Source organism: Tenrec ecaudatus, chromosome Y (genome assembly GCF_050624435.1).
Source record: "Tenrec ecaudatus isolate mTenEca1 chromosome Y, mTenEca1.hap1, whole genome shotgun sequence".
Classification (NCBI taxonomy): domain Eukaryota; kingdom Metazoa; phylum Chordata; class Mammalia; order Afrosoricida; family Tenrecidae; genus Tenrec; species Tenrec ecaudatus.
The window spans coordinates 18363086-18369085 of NC_134549.1; the positions used below are offsets into that span (position 1 = coordinate 18363086).

General features: G+C 46.8%; 1 pseudogene; it reads right to left on the bottom strand.

Annotated features, from left to right (window-relative positions):
• Positions 1-4723: 4723 nt before the first annotated feature.
• On the bottom strand, positions 4724-5661 carry LOC142435688 (snurportin-1 pseudogene; annotated as a pseudogene).
• Between the last annotated feature and the right edge of the window lie 339 nt (positions 5662-6000).

Here is a 6000-nt window from a genome sequence, read left to right on the forward strand (position 1 = left end):
AGTCTGAGAGGCTGTCAGAAAGTGCTCGACATGTAAGGTCAAACCCAATGCAGACAGAGCTGAAGAACCTTCCTTAGAATTTTTTAAGCACAAGGAACTGAAGAAGACTACAAGTGCTAGAAGCAAAACAAAACAAGACAGAACAGAACGAATCGAAAGTGCAAATTTCACAATCAAAATTCTATGGTTCCCAATTTTGAAAGATGCTGTTTTGGTTAGGAGCATTTGTGTCATTCCAGATGCACACAAATCCTATAACCTACGAAGGAAGCACTGTTCTGTCCTGTCCTCCCAAGCCACCACTGTGAAACAAACTACCACACAAATATTCGATGAAAAATGCAGGGGCCACCAAAACAAGATGAAGGAACACACAGAGTGGGTTTCCTAAAAGAAGGAGACATTCAACCATGACAAGAAGTAGCGTATGAAACAGGGATTCTAGGACAAGACCCTTTCCCTCTGTCCATCCATGGATCTGGTCTCCCACGGAGAGGCCGCTGTGTTCTCCCATCTCCTTACACCAGCCCTCCAAGATCTGCGTCCCTCCCCATCAGCTCCTCGCAACCATTCAGGTAGTTTTCATGTAACTCTCATTCAACTCACAGTTGCAGAGGCTGACAAGGCTCCAATTTCACTCTTGGCCACTGTCCTTGTTGAGGTAGATCCGGTGCCTGAAGAATCCAAGAAGGCAGGTCGAACGGCAGACTTCTTCGTCAAGAATGTTGAGCCTGAAAACTTCCAGAGAAGCCAGGAAAATGTTGGCACGGTTCCGTCTCAAGTCCAGAAACCTTCAGGTCAAGGGAAGGGTCCAGGTGCAGAACAAAGCTCCAGAGCTTTCAGAGAGTCCTTTTAAAGGATAAGACCACACCCACCAGGAAGCTATTGCTTCCCCCTCATTGGCTGTTCACAGTAGGTCTCATCATGGAAGTGATGGCATTTCGTGAGATCTCATCAGCCGGGCTGATGCCATCAGAACAGACCAACGCCTGAGAATCCAGACCCAGCCCTGTTCACACAAGTCCTCGGCCATCACCCCTTATGCTCGGGGAGGGAGAGGACACAGAAGATGGCGAGGGTTGTGTTGGCAGGTGAGAGGGATTAAGTGGGTGTTTACAAAAATGGTTTTGTTGCCCCGTTTCTCATACATGCAATATAGTTTTGTCATTATGGATGCTCCTCTTTGTAGCGCACTTCCTGAAGCACAAACTTTCTTCTACTGTAGCTCATCCGACTCATGAACAAACTTATGAAAAGGAGTAGAAATGCCTCCTTGTCTTCCTACTGACTGTCAATCTCTCCAGGAGTAGATGGCTTCATTAAAGCACATGGACTGGCTGACAGATTTGAACCAGTGACCTGGTGGTGTGCTGACCAATGTTTGAAGGACTGACCTCTGCCGAAGGATCCCACACATTGTCTTAAATCTCAAGTGCTCTCAGGATACAAGCATCAACCTAAGAGTTTCCATGATTGTAACTCTGTGTGGGAGTAGAAAGCCCCATCTTTCTCCCATATATAAAGTGTCTTGTCTGCTTTTGCCCCATGGGATGCTTTCCACTTTCTCTCAAGGGCTGTATGAGCTTTGTTGGTAAACAATGCTGCGTGTCTTTGAGGTGGCAGACTCTCATCTTTCTCCATTGTAGAAGCTAGTGGTTTTGGAAGCCTCCAACTATTGATTTATAGACAAGCACAGCCCACTACCTAGGCACAACTCCAAAACTGACATCCTTCCATGCCCATTTCTGTTAGGTCGAGGGAACAGAGCCCAAAATTGAATGCACATTTTTAATAGTGTTGCTCCAGGAGAGGTAAATACCACAAGAGGATAGCTTTACAAAGAGACATTTATTTTATCTTAGGCAAAATATGTTAGTGTCAGAAGCTTAGACATGGATATGAAAGATTGGATGTTGATTGTCTTGTACTGGGATGGACTGGTAACTTTTCAGCATCTGTGTGCATTCCATGGGGATTCCACGAGTGTTGGCATCCAGGTTCTTCTGAATCTATAAGGTTCCCCTGCAGGGACCCTGGGTTCCCAGGACATGCTCTGCTCCTGTCTGTTGGCCTCTCTTTTCATGTCTTGTAGATGAGAGATGTGAAGCCAGCAAGGAATGACTGGGCTAAGGGCGTAAATGTCAGATGCTTCTTGTAATCTTCAACTCCAATCACCACATTGTTAGAGCAAAGATAGCCTAATCCTCTTGAACCTAACTCCAAATAATATCATTTGCATAGTGAACATGAGGGTTTTCCAAGTGGTACAGTAAACCAGAAGCATAAGTGAGGATTAGTAAGGAAGGCAACCACATTAGCTTTCCACATGCATGATGATTTCATCCCAACTTCCCTTACTGGGAGAAAATCTTAAAGTGAGGAATCTGTAGCCTGCAGGGTCGTCTTGGGATCCTCCATTGCCTCTAAAAGAGTATCCTAAGACAGAGAACTTTCCGTGTCCTCATAGCAATCCTAAGGCACAAGGAGCCTCAGAAGGGAGAACTTACACAGAGCTTGTGTGCTGAAGCAGGTCTGCAGGACAGCCATGGAGACTGGGTTTCCACCCAACTCAAAGGTGGTGAACTGGGAGTACTGGCACAGAGCAGGCTGCAAGGCAGTGAGCTCAGAGTCATCGATTTCACAGTCAGCTAAATTCAGGTGGTTCACGGTGGCTGAGACCCTCTCTAGCAGACTTGGGAGGAATTCATGTCTTAAGGAATCCCTGAACATACCACTCATATGCGGGGACCTTTGATGGCTGGTTCGGGGACAAAAGCACAGGCTGGCAGGCCAGAGTCCAACGCAATGCAGTGCTTTTAAAGAGAGAAACTGCGAATGTGTAGGCCAACAACTGAGCAGCTGATAGACGTGGTCATTGAGGAAGAAGACTGCTTCCAGAACGAGGTGCTGGAGTAATGCAAACTGAGGACATGAGAGGCCAATTTTGCAAGACACTTCTCCACTTTGTCCATGGTACATAACACCAGGGGATCTGGACTTATGTGGGACTTACGTGGGAAACATGGAGTGTGCTCTGGTGACCCATCTGGGACAGGTAAGCAGTAAACCAGTTGCACCTCTGCAGGTCCCATCTGCAGTGGATTCCCACCTCCTGCACAGAATCCATGTGTACCCCATTTAAGATCTCCTCAATAATCGGAAGCTGTGACAGATCTCCTTCAAATGCTAACTCCTGACAGCAGAGGGGTGGCAGGGTCTTTCCACAGTTGACTCTTGTAATGATAATAGTGAGCAATTCATCTGATACTGTTTCAAGAAGGCAAATGCTTTGAGCAAATACATAGAGGCCAAACACTGAGGCTTCTCTCCTGCTACGGGATCCTTCCCTTTGAGTGTCACAGTCCTGGGCTGCGTTGTTACTGGACGCAATGGATTGGGTTTCAGACCACACTCTCCAAAACTTGGTGTCAGTGTTCAGGCATATATCCACAACTCAGAGTTCACATCCCCTGCGTGGAATCATCTGGGAAGCAGGATATCAAAATATCCTGTTGAGAATGCCAAGACTTCATGAGAGCCCCTACGGGAGCAGGATAAAAAGCCAAGACACTACCGTGGCCTTCGCTGCGTATCTGTGTCCACCGACCACAGCTGCATGACAGAGGTGGGAAGAGTTCGTGAGTAGCGACTCCAGGACGGCCATGGCTGAGATCTCATTATGAAACACACTCTGGATGCCCAGGTCCAGGAGCCTGGGTAGGTTCCTGCTGCTTATGCTGATGAATCTGCTCCAAGAGCAATCCTGACTTGTGAATGGTATGAGACGTCTGCTCAAACTTCTGGGAGAGCTACACTGGTTGTCCTTGCCCTCCAAAACTGGATCATGGCACCCAGAGCTCCTCAGAAGGGAGCTTTCTGGCTTTGTTACTCCTCTTATCAACTCACAGTGGGAGAGACTCGCAAGACCTATGTGAGGCTTACATTTCAGTCTAGATACTTCCTCTGTCTATGTTGGTCCTAAGGTTTTGGAATCCAATATGGGCAGACAGATGGTGGACAGTGACCTCAGCAGCTGGTGAGGTGGATAAATCAAAGATCAGTAGGAAATGTGGTCATTGCACATTGAATCGAACCATCCCAAGGCTTACTCTACAGGAAAGGCAAACTCAAGAGGCATAATGGTGCGTTCATCAAACTGAACTTGGAGATCTGTATTGAACTACAACGCTCTGGGTGATGGGGTATCTATGGGAGTACAAGAAAGTCTTGTCAATACAATGATGAGTAAAATTTCCTCACGATTCACTAATGAAGAAGCTGAAGTAGTTTTCCAATCACTTCAGTATGAAATTGACCCATCATGTAGTCAAGAGGCATAGATAATTATTGGTAATTGGAGTAAGAAATTAGGAAACAATGAGGTAGGGAAAACAGTTGGAAAATATGGTCTTGGTGATAGAAGGATTTGGGAAATCACAAGGTAAAATTTGCAAGTATACTTTAGACAGACAAACATTAGCCACATTAAGGCCATCTTGTTCACTGATGGATAACCTGCCTCCTTCCCCCCCCCCTCCCATGTCAGCGAGTCCCAGTAGTCATTTATTTTTATTTATTTTTAAATATGCTCCTATGTAATCAAAATCAGAATATTTTAATTAATATCAGTGTTCCCTTTAATGTTTTAACCATGATTGTACTATTTTTATTTTATTAACCAGGATGTTGTTATCAATGCTATACCCTGCAACATTCACTAACTCTAAAGAATAACAGCATTAATTTTGCTGGCTGATTTGCTGCAGCTGGTGCCTTGTGTACTCTTGCTGGGTGGTCTGCAGGCCAGCAGCACCATGTAAGGCCATAGCCAGCCCACCAGGGGGATGGTGCCCCTGATTTAGTGGATCTGCTTGTGGTTGAAGAGGAGCCCGTCCGCCACAAAAGGGAAGCCTGTGGCCAGAACATCACACAGCCTCTTGGGGAGCACTCGAATTTCCGGAGCCCCACAAATTTAAAGGGATTGAGCTTTGTTTGCTCTCCCAGGTCGCCTTCCTCGGCTAACTACACATACATCCAGTAGAACCAGAAATCAGAGGGGCCGTCATAAACGGGAATATCCCTGCCAGTACATAAGGTTCAGAACGTAGTAGGTCTGGTGCGCCTCGCTGTGAATGCACTCCACAGTGGTGTCATCAGTAGCTGTCCATGAGCTCTGCCTGCTGCCTCCCGGCAGGAGGGAAGGAAACCTGTCCACACAGTAACCGCTCTTGGTGTAGGCGCTGGTGCAACCCCTGGAGGCCACGATGAGCGCTCTTTTTCCAACGGGGCACAATACCGCAATCCACTCCTGCCGCAAGTCCGCGGGGACATCAATCAGCCACTCAGAGAGCATCAACTGATTGGCATAGCGCTTGGGGAGTTTCTCGTCAATATCAACATCCATGTCTTCGTCATCTTTCCTGTGTTCCTCCTCCTCACTCTCCACTCTGGTCCAGTCATCTTCAGCCAGCCTTCTGGTGTGGTTCACAGAGGCCAGTCCCTTGCATTTATGCAGTTCCAATAACAACGGTGCGGCTCATCCTGCTCCAAGGAAGTGCACTTGGGCTTGTACTGGGACAGGCGTGGCTGTGAGGCTGCACGGCCGTTCAAATCTCGGGACACAGAGAATCTGCTAGCCAGGGCTGGACTCAGCTCTTCCATCTTTCCAGCAACCTTTATGGACCAAATGGCAGGAATGCACGACTGACTTCTGCCTGTACAATCTTCAGAAATCAAATCCATTACAGAAGTTGGACAAGTGTTTCAGTACAAAAGAGACCCTAACACCAAAGATAAGTTTAGGACAAAGTGCCTTCATTTATGAAAGATACAAAGACACAGACACATTAGGGACGCCAACCCATTAAGTCTTGGTACCTCAGACCATTCAAAGACAGGATTTTACTTCACTACGTCCTGGAATACTGGAAGCTGTACAAATTCATGAGTAATTGTAAGACCATTAATCACAATAAGAGGGGGATTATGGAAGCCAGAGGA